General features: G+C 39.5%; 1 long non-coding RNA gene across 1 annotated transcript; it reads left to right on the top strand.

The window, feature by feature from the left end:
• Positions 1-11628: 11628 nt before the first annotated feature.
• On the top strand, positions 11629-13301 carry LOC123399519. The gene is made up of 3 exons (XR_006610386.1): positions 11629-11793; positions 11891-12020; positions 13028-13301. It is a non-coding gene; the product is annotated as an uncharacterized LOC123399519 (long non-coding RNA).
• The last annotated feature ends 5653 nt before the right edge of the window (positions 13302-18954 follow it).

The raw sequence follows: 18954 nt of genomic DNA, 5'->3' as shown, positions 1-18954 counted from the left end.
ATGTAATCACGCTCATAATTTATAAGGGGTTCAATAAATTTATCAATCTCCCAGACTTCAGTGTTCTTCTGGATCCTTTCAATAAGATCCCACTTAGCTTCAGTGCTTTTGTTGGAGAATGCCCCACTAGAGAAAGCATCAAGCATCTCTTTATCTTGACGAGAAAGCCTTGCATAAATATTTGTGAGAATAATTTATTTGGAGAGCTCATGATTGGGGCATTTGAGCATTAAGGATTTCAATCTCCCCCAAGATTGAGCGATGCTTTCTCCGTCACGAGACCAAAAGTTATAAATATAATTCACGTCTCGATGTATTTCATGAAGAGGATAAAACTTTGCATAAAAGAGAGGCATAAGATCTTGCTAGTTTAGTAAATGAGAGTCATCAAGAAGCCTATACCAATCCAAAGCCTTATCTTTTAATGATAGAGAGAATAACTTTCTCATAACAAAACCCATCGATATACCTGCAAGCTTAAATAAGGAGCATAGTTGTGAAAGATATAGCAAGTGTTCACCTGGATGTCTATCTCGTGCATATCGATTAGCCAAAACACAATCAATAATACCAGTTGGTATTTAAAAGGCACAATTTCAGTAGGTGGGGGATGCTCCTCCACCACAATAGCGTTGGGGCGGTTACCCACAAGCAACAAACCAAGAGCAGAGTGGTCCATAGGGACAAAAAGCGGGAACAGTAAAACAAAAAAAGCACCTGCAGTGTAAAGATTTCCTTAGCAATTTCACTTACCAATAGCTCTACACTCCCCGGCAACGGTGCCAAAAAATGGTCTTGATGACACACTAGAGTAGGGGATCTATCGTAGCCTTTTCGATAAGTAAGAGTGTCGAACCCAACGAGGAGCAGAAGGTATCGACAAGTGATCTTGAGCAAGGAATAATTGCAAGTACCGAAAGGTAACTTTTTATGGGTTTTCTAGTATAAGCAACAAGCAAATAAATGCAAGTAAAGTAAATGGTGTCGAGGTGCAGCAAGTGTCCCAATCCTTTTGAACACAAAGGATAAGTCGAGGGACTAAACTTATAAAGACTAAGGCATTCTTGAGGAGACATCGGAGAGATAGTCAAGTGCTTTCGTCATATTCCGTCTAGTACTATGTTTTGTATTGATAAGTGTTATGTGGGTGGATCTTAACTAGTGCATCGTCTAGGCTAAGAAAAGTGCACTATTATGATTAATCCCTCTTGCAAGCATCCGGAAATACAAGAGAGAAATTAAGGCAAAGCCTAACCATACCAATAAGCTTTAGGATCCAATACTCCCTCATGCAAAAGTATGCAAACCGGGGTTCATGTTTCTGTCACTCCGACAACCCACCATAAGCAATCTTTATACATGATGCATTCCCCGAGGTCCTTAAAAAGGAAAAGTGTTATGTAGTCGACATTCACATAACACCACTAGAAGAATAACACCATAACGTAAATATCAATCAACACATATTACTTCAACATCATATGACTACTAGCATCTAGACTTTTCCCATGTCCTCAAGAACTAATGGAACTACTCACAAGACATAAAAGAGATCATGATCAGAGGTGATGAAAGTATAATTAACAATATGGTCATAACAATATTTCTCCAAAAAAAACTCAATAACGTTCACCACAAAAGAGTAATCAACACCGGTAGAGTAGAGGGGATGAATAGTGCAAGGTACAACTCTTATTGCAATGGTGAATTAGATGGGATGAAGGTGGAGATGGTGCTGGTGTTGGTGATCATGGTGATGATGATCTCGATGATGCTCGTGATGATGGCGATGACGATGAGGACGATCTCCCCTTCCGGGAGGAGTTCTCCCCGGCGTAATCTGCCCGCCGGAAAGGTCTTTTCTTCTTTGTAGGTTTCCGCCGCGGAGTGGTGGCGGAATCGTGAAAACTCTTCTATCCCCAGAATTTTTAGGTCAAGAGGGACATATATGCCAAAGGAGAGTGCCGGGGGTGGGGCCCGTCACTCAGGCGGCCTCCTGGAGCGGCCTAGGAGGGTCGCACCAGTAGGTTGCCTGGGTGACGTGTAGCCCCCCTCCGGCCCTTCTTTGGCCTGTCTTTGGGACCCATTCGGAAACTTCTTCCCTCAAAATTTAAGCTCAATTGTAGATGTTATGGTATTGCAACTCTTTGAGCTATTTTCTCCGCTGAATCCTGCGGCTGCTGTTTCGGCACCGGAAAGTTGGAAACTGTGTAAAATAAGCTAAAACACTATAAGTACATCATCATAAAGTGAAATATATCAACGAATAGAGATGAATTATGATACAAAATAGTGATGCATTTTGGACGTATCAACACCCTGGGTGATACTCGGCCAGTATCTGGGCCGACCCAGTGAACCAACCAGCCAGCCAGCCAGCCAACCCAGGCCCGCGCGCCATCAGGTTTGAACCTGACGCGCGAGGGGGGGGGCAGTGTCTAGTGACTAAGAGAGGGAGAGAGAGCTTGACGCCGATAGGTGGTGTCACCCTATCAGGGTCGTATTCAACCTTGCGATAAAAGGAGGAGGAGCTCACTGGTGTCAGCTGCGTCGATGGCGAGGGGAGATGAGCACATGAGCGGACTCCTTGCGCTCCTGCCATTCAGATGAGGGTCGAGGGAGTGGATGAATATGCGGGTGTCATCGGTGACGAGAAGGCCACGGCGGAGGGCGTCAGGAAGTGATTGGTGCCGACGCTCGGCAAGGGTAAATAAGTGGGGAAGTGGAGGAGGTGAAGCTAGAGCTTGTTGCAGTCACGATGGAGGTGGAATGGACGCCGGAGTGGGCATGTGTCCGAAGATCGACGGAGCCCTAATCCAGCGGCGCCTTGGTCGATCTCGAGCACTGGTGTTTGGGGAGATCGAGTGGGTGTTTGGGTCATCGACTGAAGGTGAGAGGGAGGTTCCAGAGGGGGGAGAGAGGCCAAGATGGCCTTTATAATAGGCAGAGTGGACTCCACCGAAGGGTGGTTCACCGGCGAGGTCATGGCAACGGATAGAGGGGGAGAGGAGGCTCGGGATTTAGCCCATGGTCTTTGTGTGTGAGGTTTACGCCCAAATGAGGGATTGAGGAGGAGCGGTGCTGGCTCTGTGGTGCGTCACAATGGCAAGCGCTAACTGACCTCTTCGGGCGTGCGCGAGCACGGCTCGCCAAGGGCAGGAGAAGGGACAGAAGAGGGGCCCGACGGGGCGCTAGCACCGGTCATCGAGGTAGTCAAAGCCAGACAGCCTGTGGGGCGAAGCCCGACCGGGGCAGGCCTCCTTTTGGTCGGGCGTGCATTGTGGCGCGTCTGGAGCGCAATTTTGGCATGCCACGACATGTTGGCGCACTCTGTTGTGCCCCCACCGTGTCTTGTAGTGACTGGGTGCTTTGGAGATGCCCTTGGGATACTTTGGAGCCAACGGGACACGTGGCGGTCAAAGAAAAAGTGAGAGGCAGTCTGTGCGAGTGATGAACCAGAAAAGAAATTGGGGATTTTTTTCATTCTCCCCATTGAATTAGGTATTGGCTCTTAGCTGCAGATGCGGGGCTAACCCACAAACATGTGATTAAAGTTTGGAGTGAAGAAAGTATGTACTCCCTCTGGTCCGGTGTATAGGGCTCATTAGCAATTTCTATTTGTTCTGAAACACCACATGAATAAGGCCTGCTAGAATTAGTTATAGGCTAATTAATTGCAATAGTTGGCTCTCTCTCCCATCGCAATAATTTACTCTTGGCCATAACGCGCGCTTTGCAGCTGCTTTTTATTGGTTTCATGGAGCTCCTTTTCTCTTGGATTGCATGCAAATTAAATTAGGAGGGAGAAGTACGTGCATGCATAACATGCCGATAGGTGGAGACGTACTTCAAGAGGAGATGGTCCGTAGCCAGTTGAAATTCACCTTGGACCTGCTGCGATTCCTAATAAGCCCTATACACTGGACCGGAGGGAGTCGAAGGGATGAAAGTAGTTGTTTTACTAAATCACCACAAGGTGTTTGATGCTATTTTGAGCAATTTAAACTTAACCAATTGTAGTGATAATTAAGGGGATTAAATGATGGGTAAAAATTGTTGGATTCACCAAGTGTGAGCTCATTTGAGCAAGGTTCGCAATGTAGACACGGGAAACCCTAGAAATGGACAGAATCGGATTTCTGTGAACCAAGGCAAGTAAACGAACTCCCACAAATGCAAAATTTGGTGTGGCATCCTTATTTGGGGGTTGGATCACTCCTACAAAGTTTGAGAGCAATTGGGCAACCTTGGCAATGTAGAGTTCTTCCAACTTGGTTCTGGACAAGAAGGGTTTTGGGTTTATTGGGTGAACCAAATAGACTTGGATGAAGATAAAACTTTGTAGAGTAACCTCATATAACATGTGGGACATGCTAGAATTTTCCTGGGGTTTATTGAGAAAGAGTTTCATTTTGCCCATTATTTCAAAAGCTTAGAATAGGTAGAAAGAGTTTTAAGGGGTTTCGCCCATTATTTTGAACATGACCATGTGTTGAAACTCACATATATGGAAAATATATGTATTATGAGTTTCCCTAAGATTTCTCAAATATTTTTAAGGCAGAAAAATAATTATTCCCTACGAAATACCATTTCTGGCGTAAAAAAGGGTATTTAAATAAAATAGGAAAATAACTTTTAAAATAATTATTTTGTGGTTTTGGGAAGTTATTTTAATAATAGAATCCTAGAAAAACCTTTTGGGTAAAACATCCCTCCTAAATTGGGGACTTGTAGCGCAAATCCCAATTTAGAGGTTTTTAAGCATTAAAATAAATAAAAGGCTTTTTTGTTGAAATAATATTTTATTAAAATAGTTTCTGGTCCTGTACACATGACATGATCATTGGGCAAAGGGTTTTGTTGAAATAAATAAAATTTATTTTGGTGAGATAAAACACAATCAAGCACACAAGCAAGTTGCAATCAAATCAATCATCTCAATCACTCAAAAAGTTTTATTTTGTTCCAAACTTTGTAAAGTAGAACGTGAGAAAGTGGTACAAACAGAGGGTGTAACACACATTCATTCTAGTTTATTGTACTTGTAACATGATTAAAAAGTTACAACATTTAAAACAAGGTAGTGACACTGTAACAAAATATTGTGATGATTAACAAACGACCTTATTCGATTCCTCATTAGAAGAAAGTGAAGCAGATTTTTTGGATAGACTTTGGGGAGGATTAAACCATGATATTCAAGAAATATTAATTCATGAAAAGTGTTATCCTATGGATCGTTTCTTTCGTCTTTCTTGCAAAGCCGAACAGGAAATAAAACAACATGTTGTGTGATGAGTCACAAGTATAGGGGGTCAATCGTAGTCCTTTCGATAAGTAGGAGTGTCGAACCCAACGAGGAGCAGAAGGAAATGACAAGCGATCTTCATCAAGGTAATTTCTACAAGCACTGAAATAGTGGTAACAAGTTGTTTGATAGCAAGCTAATTGTAAAAGGTGACAAGTAGCAATAGTAACAATAGGTCTAGCAAGGTATCCCGATCCTTTTGTGGCAAATGTCAGGTCAAAATAGGTTCTTATAATAGGCAAAGCGTTCTTGAGGGCACATGGGAATTTCCTATAGTCACTTTCGTCATGTTGGGTTAATTCACGTTCGGTATTTTCATAATTTGATATGTGGGTGGACCGGTGCTTGTGTGCTGTTCTTACTTGCACTAACCTCCCATTTATGATTAACTATGCCGCAAGCATGCACAACTATGACAAAAGTATTAGGAATAAATTCTAACCATAGCATTGAAATTAGGGATCCAAATCAGCCCCTTACGAAGTAGTGCATAGACTGGGCTTTAAGTTTCTGTCATTCTCTCAATCCACCCTCTAATTACTACTCCACAATGCATTCCCTCAAGCCCAAAATATGGTGAAGTGTTATGTAGCCAACATTCACATAACACCACTAAGGGAATCACAACATGCATATCATCAAAATATCGAATGAATATCAACTTCACATGACTACTTGCAACATGATTTCTCCCGTGGCCTCAAGAACATAAGTAACTACTCACAAGTGATTAACATGTTCATGATCACAGAGGTATTGAATAGCATAATCAATCTGAACATATGATGTTCCACCAAATAAACCATAAAGCATCAACTACAAGATGTAATTAACATTACTAGACACACCCCAGGTACCAATCCGAGGTTCTAGTACAAGATGGAGTAAAGAGATGAACTAGGGTTTTGATAGGACATGGTGTTGGTGAAGATGTTGATGATGATTGGCCTCCCCAAGAAGAGAGGATTGTTGGTGATGACGATGGCCTCGATTTCCCCCACCAGGAGGGAAGTTCCTCTGGCAGAATCATTCTGGTGGAGCGCAAAAGTGCTCTTGTCCAGGTTCCGCCTCGAGACGGCGGCGCTTTCTCTCGAAAGTCCTCTCTGTAATTTTGTAGGTCGAAGGAGAATATACACCAGAAGTTGGGTGCCAAAGGTTGGCCAAGTGGCCCACTAGACATGAGGCCGCGCTAGGGTGCCTGGCTCGCCCTGGTGTCTAGTGGCCACCTGGTGGCCCCCTCCGACACTTTTTCGATCCTGTATTTTTTATTTATTATAAAATAAATATCTGTAAATTTTCAAACCAATTGGATGTGTGTAGAATAGATATCTCTTATTAAAAGTAACAGTAACAAAACATGTTTCAAAATGGACATATAATTGCCCACGTGAAGAATGAGCAGAAGGTGAACATTCCAAGAGTTGATATGGTTGTTCGTTCAACTAGTAGGTGCACTATGAAAACCACATAAATTGTTGTGAGGGCTACATCACCTTCACCATGTGACACGTCATCATCGAGAGTGCCTACATCATCTCAGTTCATCATAAGAGGTAATTGCAAAGGTACTGATCTTCCACCTCACAAGAGTATGATGCATGCATTGTCACATCCAATGTACCATGTGATGAGATACCCATTACTTTGATCACAACACCTATTTTAGATGATTATGTTGATGATTTGACTTTGCCATGTGATTAGATAACTACAATATCAACAACTTTGTGTGCACCCTTCGAATTTATTGTTGATAAGAATGAACCATGTGAATCAGGGAATAAATCAAATTCGGATCATCTATGTTTGAAAATAATTGTGCCAATGTGTAATCATTTTGATATGACCTCTAATATTGGTGATGATTTTGTGCCAAATGACATTTTGCATGTTTACTTATTTAAGCATGTTGTAGCATGCAAATTTGAAACAATTCAAGTTTATTTACCGATGTTGGGATGGTTTAATGATGAACATTCTCAATCTTTAGATATGAATAAGGGATTTACTTATGTGTGCAAACTAAGTTGCAATATTTTCATACCTTCTACTTCTTGTGATAATATTTTGGCTTTATATTTCGTAACATATGAAAGTTACTCATGTATATGTGTGTCGTATGTGCAAAAACCAATAAAAATAAAAATGGATGACATATACATATACAACATGTATACCTTGTCTCTTTTGTTAGCCACATTTCGGATTATGCAACACCAAGGAGACTTTGTTTTCAAGAAGGGGCGGATGATGAGGACATGTCTACCTTGGATATGATCACAAATATTGCATATGTGTACTTATTTGAGGTGATTTCTGATACAAGTTATGTAATGATTTATTTATGTTGTAGAGAACAAAAGTACTTCACCTCTTTTGTTCATGCCTTATTGCACAACTACCGAATACTTGTACAGTCCAGATATGAAGATAAGGGGAAAAGGGACGTTTAGATGGTGTTCCAAAAGTTCTCTCACATCACTTTTAGCCCAAAAGAATATAGAGTCCAAGCCTCTCACTTCATGGACTTAGATTCGAACTACACAGACATACATGTGTCAATACGCCAAGCACCTTTACATCGGGACTCCGAATTAGATGATTTTTTTGTTGGAAAGTACATTTCTGTGAATTCCAACCCAATTGCTTTAACCTTCAAATTCATGTGGAGCAGGGAAATATTGACGAAACAATCTAATGTTGCAATAGAATCCGAGTCAAACTACAAGTCTAAAGATGTTGCATAACCTCCACTTCAGCCCATGGGCCTTGTACGACCGAGGGTCAATTTTAGGCTGCCTTGGGACATCCTCCCACCTCCTTGGCTGCCACCCCTTGCGCCTATATAAGTAGATCAATCTAGTAGTTTTTTCTTTCGTATTTGTTTGGTTAAAAGTTAGCCATTGTAACTTCGTGTACTTCGTTTATGTTCAACGACCAGACCAAGACCGATTTCATATCCCCACCTTTTATCAACACCTCATATATATTCGCGATATTCGGATTGCATCATCATATTATTGCTAGTTCATCGATTGCATGCGGGAATAGACCTATGTTGTCAGATTGTTCATCCTCTAGCATGGTCAATAACCTCTTGGAGGTGGTTTAGTGATTTCTAAGGCACAACATTATGTACGTTTGTAGTCGGATCGTCAAAGTAGTCTCCACCAAATCGGTAGTTATCATCTCACTGAAAGATCAAGACCCTCGCCTCTATGAAGCGGTATCAGTTTTTAGGTTGCCCGGTGATAATTTCTAGTTATCACTAGATTAGATTTATTTTTCTTACCTATTAACCAAGGAAAAGCCACAAAAAAGTTAGATATATTCATCCTTTGTCCATGCTTGTGTGATCCTTTGGGATTTTCTTTTTAGTTCTTGCATAGTTCAATTATGGGTTGCCTCGTCGTGTCGAGTTGCTGGTATTAGTGTCTAGTTCCTTTAGAGTTTTGAGTTCTGTTCACATTAGTCATGCCACCGCTGCATCATCATCCATTCATTTGTTGCCCACCACCATCCATTAATTTCGCCCACATGCTCCTCGTCATTCATTAACATTAGTAAACTTGAGGTTGTTCGCATCTACACTTGATCCAATCTGCATCTTACCTGGTTTGTTTTGGAATGAAAAAGGAAAAGGAGGGAAAAGAGAGAGAGAGAAAAGTACAAAAAAGTGAGAAAAAAATAGAGAGAAGAGAATAAAATCGGATCTAACTAGACTCAATCTCCTATCTGAATTCAGATTGAAATCTGTTTTGTGCAATGTTTAGTAAAACAGGCATCTCTTCCTCATCCGAAGTCCGTTTTGGCTCCAAGAGTACTCTAATTCAATCTATCGACAAATAGTTCATCAAGCAAGTTCATTATGTGAGCTCTAAAGCAACTTCTAAATAGGACTTTTTGCCCTCCGAAAGTTGCGAACATGGTTTTTCAATATTTTTTAGGTTTGTTCCCTATTTGTTTTGACTCCACATACAAACTAAAATATAGAGTGATTCTATTTTGTTGCAAATCTTGAGTCTGTAGCATTCTTGAAGAAAATAGAATTTGATATAATATTTTACAAAGGAAAGTTATAGAGAGAATTTTTGGTATATCCTCCTTGGTAGTGAGTTGTCATCATTATCTTTGCTGCCATTGTGATCTTCACGTATATCTTGCTATCTAGAGCTACTTTATATCATCCGTTCCTGCTATTTGTGCTTTGTCTTAACTCTATTCGTGTTCTAGGCTCGTTTCTCTTGTACGATCTAGCCTAGGACCAGCACAGTACTGTTGTTGAGCATTTATTCAACATTGCATCTCTGAATTGATTAGTGCTAATCTATTGCTACCATATATTAAGACTTCCAAGCTCCAAATATTTCTACACTATGTATCCATACATTCACATGGTAATCACTTTACTCAAATCTTCGGAGATAATGACACCGTCGGTTGCCGGTCACCACTTGCTACATAGTAAGAGTATGTCAGATATAGATATTTGCTTTATTGTGGGAATTTTACCACCATATCCCAGTAGTTCATAGGAACAATATTATTGGATTTTTGTTCCCTTTTTCTACTAATCATGACAGGATCCATAGTTGTTAGTTCATGGGTTTTTTGATCGTGGGGGACGTTCCACCAAAACAACCGGTACGAGAGATGCAAAGAGATCCAAATGCAGATGATCACGTTAATGTTTCTATATCACTAATTAATGGCCGTTTTAGACCTGCTTTACATATTGAATGGGAGTCCGAAATAAATGATATATTTTCTTCCCATAGTTTTGGTGAACATAAGAAAGTTAAGGTCAATGTTGGTTCTTTCAATAGTTATGCTTCAGTTTGGTGGAGTGAATATTGTCGGCTACACCCTTCTTATGTACCTACTACTTGCGATGATTTGAAACTTGTCATGAGACACATATTGAGTCCTTCTTTTTATACTCGTGATATGATTAAAAAGTTACAACATTTGAAACAAGGAAGCGACACTGTAACAAAATATTATGATGATTTACAAATGACCTTGTTGCATTCCTCATTAGAAGAAACTAAAGAAAATCACTACACCATGACACTGATTTCCCTACAGACGTGTGTTGGTAAAAGTCAATTTTGCCGATCGACTGTTGGTTGGAAAGAATTATAACGAACGGTCGGTCAGGAAAAGCCCTATAGAGTAACGGTCGATCGGTCGGGAATACACAAAACTTTTTTTGTTTGTTGGTCAGTTGGGAAGGGTCATATGGCCATTTAATCATCTATCAGTAAAAAGACCTACCAACCACTTGTGTCTAAATAGGCATTTGCACGCAGACGTAAAACTTAGCGCACAAAATTTGGCCCAACCTGCAAAAACTTCCCAAAAACCTAACACTACCCACGATCCATTCCTCTGGATCTCACCTCACTCGATCCCCCCTCTCTCTCGTACGACGGAGGGAATGTGATTCACATCACCCCCGACGACCATCGCTAGCCACCATGGGGTCGTCCCTCCTACCACCATCAGCCATGGGGGCCATCCGTCCTTCTATCGCACATCTCTGTACTAGTCCACATCCGATAGTCCAGCCGCCGACTTCCATAATCGTGAGAGTGCGACCCTCCTCCTTTCACCGGTCTACAAGTGAGGCGACCTCACCCCGCTCCCATGGCGCCACCTCCCCACCCATAACCGCATCCCTCTCCTCTGATAGCAGATCTGAAGGGGGACAATGTAGCTTTGGTTTTGGTGGTCTGATGCAATGCAGACCGCCTATACTCCCTCAATTTCAGGCGACTAGGAGTGCTGACACATGCCTCCATCTGTGATCAAGACCTAGCCATCCATGGCGGCAACAACATCGGTAAGACCTCTCTCCTTCCTGCCAAAATTTTCCAACCGCCCGCCCCACAGCCTACCTCCTAAAGAGACTAACCAGTCGAGAAAATATCCTACATGTTTATTCTAATTCTTTCAGAAACTACCTAATGTATTTTTTGTTTTTTATGCTTGCTGGAATATGAGTGTTCTTAGTAACAATTGTATTTCATCTAGCCAACCATTTGGGCATGATGTTTAGCTTCTTTGGAAGTGTTTCTTGCGCTATATTTGTTTCATTTGGAGGTCAGTATGTACATGATGTTGAGCCGTTTAACTATTATCTTATTCACATCATTTATTGGCGCCTTTAGGCCTTTGACTATTGTTAACATTTCTAGGTTTCACTAAAATATGATTTATTGGCTCGGGCTAGAAATTTGCTTCTCTCAATAAAATGTTTAGTTGTTAAACATGTTTCTGTAAGTGACCTGTCCATCATTTACCATGTAGGAACATTACCTCCTAGGTGGAGTTGCAACAACAGGGCATTCTTCAGTCTGTTTGTTTGCTGACCTTTGTCAGGGATACTTTCAGCTAGAGAGAGCAAAGCATATTCATCTGGAAAATGCAAAGCATAGCCATTGTCACATCTTGTTGTTGCCATTGTTGTCCATAGCTTGGTATGTCCTATCTACTCTTGTGTTCTGTTGTTGTTATCAAATTTTGTAAGGCAATAAAAATGTTATTTGAGAAATCTTACTAAGCAGGTGCTTTCAGGCTCTGGAACCATTACATGATGTCTCTGGACTCTCGTATTGGATGTTCCACTTCTAATGATGAAGAGAATGACACACACTCCATATATCTACCTAGGAAATGGATTATCTGAAAAAATAACCTACTCCAGGTATTAAACAGAATCCACACCAGGTGTTAGCATTGGACAGTTAAAATTTGTGCTACAATTTTTCAGTATGAATCACTTGTATTGTTATTCTTGACAAATTTTTAATTAATCTTATTTGACTCCTCGATACATGTGTCATCTGTTAACTCGAGAAATTATATAGTCATTTTTTTGAATCTATAGATAAACTGATTAATATGTCTAGATTTTCTTTGGTAAATAGATGGTAGAGATATGTCATTGCAATGAATACCTAGATGACCTGCAACTACTAGCAGATTGCCTATTCAGTTGTTGTTTCAGTTTTCTTGGTGAGCTATGTAGTTGTCAATATTGGAACACAGTTTGATTGCGAGCTTATCTCTTAATGCTCATGACTGGAAGAGAAATCTTAGAAAAAGTATATCTTCTTTATAGCTCAGCCGGTGGAGGATTTGTATTTGTGCCTAAAATTTATTTTTGTTTATGTCCAATGATAGTATTTTGTTTCCTAGTAATTATTCTAAGACACATTTTCTACTTCCATAGCCAAAGTCTATAAACTCCATAGATATTTGATTGTCTACCTACTACTGGATTTGAACAAACACTTGAAGACTATTTATTCTTTCTCTGCTTTTAATTCAATATCTAATCTAGTCTGAAGCACTTTAATTCATTCAAATATTTGATGAGATTTAATTAAATGGAAGATTTTATGAGCTCAAGATGGTATCAATAACTAAAAAACATTTTGGGCTGCATCTTTCCTTTTTTTGGAAACCGAGTGTTAGCTAGATTTGGTATGTTTATTCATAGAAAACTGAGAGTAATTCAGTACGTGTTTTATTGTTTTTATTTCAGAGTGATGGTAAATTCTGAACGTTCTTCTATTTTGGTTTATTAAGAGAACATAACTATTTCACATTGTAATTATTGACAAGTAATGAATTATTTCCACATATGTTCATTACAATAATTATTCGTCATGCATTTAATAAGCCTATTTACACATTGTTGTTTGATAGAACTCAAGAGTTGAACCCGAGGAAGAAATGATGTCAAAGAAGATGATGATGAAGGGATCTATATTCATATGAGAGTTGCTGGAAGGCCGCCAGCAAAAAGCATCCAAATCAAGGGACTTATGAGGTTGTTGTTAATGTTGTGATTAGACGGAATGTTATGCTTCCTTGTCCCGTTGCTAAGGTGTTTTTTAGTTAAAACATATGGTGTTTCTAATGACTTAAAACTATTGTAAATATGAACTAAACCAAATTACTCTCAAACACGAGATCTAGAAATTGGGAGATAGTTTCCTCTAAAGTAATAGTTCATGTATGTGCAGCAATTCAATTGCCTTGTGAAGTAATAGTTGATGCCATGCTTGTAAGTGGGCTAGTGTCATGAACTTAACAGTGCAAATTTATGCACGTAATATTCACGTTTTATTTTGAGTTTCCTTTCAGCAATTCCTTGTGAATGTTTCACCACTAAACTGTATTTGGCTCAGTATATCAGTATACAAACTTGTTTGTGTTGCTTTCACTGTTTTGTGAGCCTTTGATCCCTCTACTGTTCAAATCTTCTGTCTTGGATACTATATATTTTATTTCACCTGAGTGGATATTTATTTATGATTATCAAAAATATAAATCATGTTTGGTTATACTTATTGTCGATTTCCTTAAGAAGCAAGGGAGTTGCAACCATAATTTGGAAGATTTCCTCGACCTTTGTTATTAATGTAGCATGACCATCTTTATTTCCGACAACATACATTGTTAGCAAATGTAGGAATTCATATTTCTTTATACAAAATAAAAACTTTCCATATAGTATTGTTCTATGTGAATATTAAAATAATTTATCTCGAGGAGAAACTGAAAGAATTTCAGATCTTGATGAATGTTTACCTCGGTTTGCGAGGATTTGAAGAAACTTTTTTTCCTTTGCACGTAGTGGAGCTAGTTTCTTATATGTGGGTGAGGGCATCAATCAATGTCGAGAGAAGGAATCTCATCATTGTAATATATAGCTACCACATTGAACCATGCGCGTTTATCTTGAGCATAGCTAGACGGAAAAATATTTTCCTGAGCTCGCATGTGAAGGTAACTTGACCCATCCTGTTTATTTTTTTGAAATTAAAGTCAACATAATGGACTATTGACCATCTAGTTAATGTCCTTTCAGGAAGAATGGTATAAAAACTCTATGCTTAGCACACATCTGCTATGGAAAGTGCACCATCATTAAGCCTAGTTACTTAAGTTGTCTTATTAAGATCTACAAATTTATATAATAGGTCCGTACAAGTGTAGTCCTTGAAAATCAAATTAAATAGCTATGTAAGCATTACTCATTAGTTGTCCGACGCCAGAAAGTGAAAATGAGCACAATGAGATCCTGACAATACTACAAATGCACATGAATGAATGATCTATATAATACATAATTAATTATTTCATAAACACAAATATATGCTTCAAATGCTTCTGCCACCTCAAGATCATGTGCACTCTTGTTTTTTTTGCCTATGCAAATAGAGTAATTTATCTTATTTTTAGCGAGAAGAAACAAACACGTTTGCTAGCCTGTCAACTCCTTATGGAGATTATGGGCGGGCTAGGGTGATCTCAGCCGAGGATCTACGTTAGTGTTAACACATGGCTATTGAACTATCTGTATTTATTACTATTTATATTTCTGAGAATGTGATGATCCTCTATGTTGGAATTTTGCTACTGTGGTCCAGTTTCCAATAGTGTATTATAGTTGAGAATTGTTTAACTTTTGTAGGAAGCAAACAAAAGGATTGCATTCACATGGAACCATGAGGCCAACAATTTATGTAAACTTCCTTTTTGCCTCCTTGAGGTTTGTAGCCTTAGCTTCCCATCCCCTTTGAACATTCTAAATTCTTCTTGTACATACTACTCTTATATATGGGAATAAAAGAAAAAAAAGTTGTGTGGGGTTTTCCCTACAGTAGCCGGTCAAAAAAAAACAATCTATGTAAACTAGAAGGTTTTAGATTTCATTTTGTACAACTCACGCTCATACTTGCATCTTTGACTTGTTCTTCTATGAGCCTGATGTATGGTGTCTCGGTGGTTCTGTTTATAATAGACTGAAGTGTATATATGTGACAAATAGTTAATGGAATAAAAAATGTCTGTTGCACCTGCTGTGAGCCTCATGTATGGTGTATTGATGATTATACTAGAACACATGAACTATATGTATGTCACAGTCAGTACCATATGTATTTTGTGGTTGGCTAAACAAAATAGTGATGAACTGTTTGTCGACAAAGAAAAACCTTGTCTGATTGGTGGTCAGCAAAAAAAACTCGTCTGGCAGTCGGATGGGAAAAGCCAACACCATCCCAACAGAATGTTGGTCGGGAAAGAATACCCCGTCTAATAGTTGGTCGGCAAATGCCCATGGTTTCCCCAACAAACTGTTGGTCGGGAAAGGCCCATGGCAGGCCCAAAAGACTGTTGGTGGGGAAAGATACCCATAGCCGTCAGAAAGTTGGTCAGGAAAGAGGTTTCCCTTCTGGACTTTTCCAAATAGACTTTGTCAGTCGGCAATAGTATTTCCTGTCCAATTGCTTGTTGGCGAAACTTGTATTCCCAACCAACTTGTCTGTCATGGATGTATTGTTGTGGTGTAGTGAATTTTCTAGATAGATTTTGGGGAGAATTAAACCGGGATATTCAAGAGATACTAATTCATGATAAGTGTTATCCTATGGATCGATTGTTTCGTCTTGCTTGCAAAGCTGAATAGGAAATAAAACAACATGTTGCTTACAAGAAGAATGAGCTCAAGGTGCACATTCCAAGAGTTGATACGGTTGTTCCTTCAACTACTAGGCATACTATGACAACCACATCAATTGTCATGAGGGCTACATAACCTTCACCATGTGACATGTCACCTTCGAGAGTTCCTACATCATCTGGTTTGATCACAAGAGGTAATGACAAATGTATTGATATTCCACGTCCAAAAGAGGATGATTCATGCCTTGTCAATTCCAATGTACCTTGTTATGTGATACCATTACTTTGATCACACCACCTATTTTAGAGGATTGTGTTAATGATTTGACTTGGCCATGTGAACAAATAACTACAATATCAATAACTTTGAGTGCACCCATTGAATTAATTGTCGATGAGAAAGAACCATGTGAATTAGGGAATAAATGAAATTTGGATCAAATATGTTTGAAATAATTGTGCCAATGTGTAATCATTTTTATATGACCTCCCATATTGGTGATGATTCCGTGTGAAATGGCATTTTGCATGTCTACTTATTTAAGCATGTTGTAGCATCTAAATTTGAAACAATTCAAGTTTATTTACCGACATTGGGATGCTTTAATGATGAACATTCTCAATCTTTTGATATGAATAAGGAATTTACATACATGTGCAAACTGAGTTACAATATATTCAGGCCTTCTACTTCTTGTGATAATATTTTGGCATTATATTTCATAACATATGAATTTACTCATGTATACCGACACATACATATACAACATGAACACCTTGTCTCTTTTGGTAGCCACATTTTAGATTAACCAACGTCGAGGATAGCTTTGTTTAGAAGAAGGGGAAGATGATGAGGACATGGCTACCTTGGATGTTATCACAAATATTGCATCTACATACCTATTTGAGGTGATTTCTGATACAAGTTATAAAATAATTTATTTATGTTGTACACAACAAAAGTACATCACCTCTTTTTGTTCATGCCTAATTGTAGAACTACCGGATACTTCTACAATCCACATATGTAGATAAGTGGAAAATACACATTTAGGTGGTGTTCCATAAGTTCTCTCACGTCACTTTTAGCCGAAAAGAAGATAGAGTCCAAGTCTCTCACTTTTTGGATTCAGATTCAAACTTCACAAACATACCTATCTCAATACGCGAAGAACCTTTACATCCGCATTGGAAAGTAGATTTCACGTGCTTTCCAACCCAATAGGTTTCACCTTCAAATTTGTTCGGAGCAGGGAGATATTGATGAAGCAATCTAACGCTGCAATAGATCCGAGTCAAACTACAAGTCGAAAGGTGTTGCATAACCTTCACTTGGGACCGTGGGCCTTGTACGACCTAGGGTTACTTTTAGGCTGCCTTGGGACGTCCTCCCACCTCCTTAGCTGCCACCCCTTGGTCCTATATAAGTACATCAATATAATAGACTTTTCCTTGGGATTTGTTTATTTATAAGTTAGCCATTGTAACTTCGTGTACGCCGTTTGTGTCCAACGACGAGACCAAGACTGCTTTTAGATCCCCAGCTTTTATCAATACTTCATCTAGCAATATTCAGATTACATCATCATATTCTTGTTTGTTCTTTGATTCCATGTAGGAAAAGACGTTCGGGGTCACATTGATCATCCTCTGGTATGGTCAATAATGGAGTTGGTTTCATGATTGCTAAGGCGCAACATTGTCCATGTTTGTAGTCGGATTGTCAAAGTCGTCTCCACCAAATTGGTAGTTTTCATATCATAGAAAGATTGGTACCCTTGCCTCTATCAAATCCTCGGTCGGCAACGAGAGATAGAAGGAGCTCAATCCTTGTGGTCGGCGCTGGCATGATTGTAGCACATCCCTCGCGGTCATATGCAGGATAGTGGATCTTGGACTGCAGGCAGTTGTCCCACTAAGCTCTGCTCCACAATCTATTGTCTCGTCGTGCCGTGGAGACGTGTTGCTCTTTTATTTGGGTGGTGGTCGCCGAGCGTCTAATTAATTAAGGTATTATTTTTGTTGAGTGGCCTCATTAAGGTATTCAATTCATAGAAGGCTAGTGTTGTACATGAAAATTGGCTGGTCATTAATTAGTGTCATCGCACAGCTCGATAACATTATGCATTGCCCTTTGAAAATTTTGAAACTAAAATCTTGTGGTTTATCCATGCATATTTGTGCATCCATTAATCCACAGTTTTTTGAATTACCCCTCGTGGGTGCAGATGGAATGATCTAAATGGATGGTGGGGTCATAGAAGCTCAAGGTATGTGGATGGCACCTAGGATTTCTTGGCTTTAGCTGAAGGATAACGAGGAGAATTGGCAAAGAAGATTACATCCTATCTTCATGCAAGGATTGTATCAATATGGTGTCACATTCAATTCATGAAGTCGGGTATCACTTGTTCAAGAGGGGATTCATGGATCGATACACACGATTGACTAAACATGGTGAAGAGTCGGTTATGGATTAAGGTAATAACTGGCATGTCATCCAAACCCCTACCAGAGTCGCATGGGTGTTGAGCTCAACCTCGAGGATGACACATCAAGCTACAGACTGAAGAATGGCATGCCAAATCATCCCAAAAACCCAAGAATGTGAGGTATACGACACCGACATAGATGATATGCTAGATTTTGCTGCTATTGCCGAATCCCAAAGCCAAGAAGCAGATTTAGCAAAGTATAAGGAGCTGCCAAGCAATGATGCGGCCTCCAAGAAATATTTGTGTCCAAGTTTCAAAAAGAAATATTCCAAGTTGAGTGTCACAATAGAGCTTCTTAGATTTAAAGTAGAAAATGGTCTATCAGACAAGGCCTTCATAGAGTTGTTTATTCTTTTCAAAGAGATTCTTCTAGAAGATAATGTGCTCCCCAAAAGCATGAATGAAGCGAAGAAATTTGTTTGTCCATTGGAATTTGAAGTCTAGAAGATACAAGCTTGAGTATGTTGCCCTGCGATGGCGACAAAGATCCGCGTTCATGTCGCATATGCAAGCATTCACAATACAAGCACATGATAGACAAGGATGAGTACAAACCAGACGAAGAGATAAGGGCAGGAATATTGTTAAAGGTTTTTTGGTACTTGCATATAATTCCAAGGTTGAATTGTTTGATTGCAAACCCTAGAGAGGCAAAGAGGTTACAGT

The sequence above is a fragment of the Hordeum vulgare genome, chromosome 5H (assembly GCF_904849725.1).
Source record: "Hordeum vulgare subsp. vulgare chromosome 5H, MorexV3_pseudomolecules_assembly, whole genome shotgun sequence".
Classification (NCBI taxonomy): domain Eukaryota; kingdom Viridiplantae; phylum Streptophyta; class Magnoliopsida; order Poales; family Poaceae; genus Hordeum; species Hordeum vulgare.
This window is presented reverse-complemented; position numbering and strand designations above follow the sequence as displayed.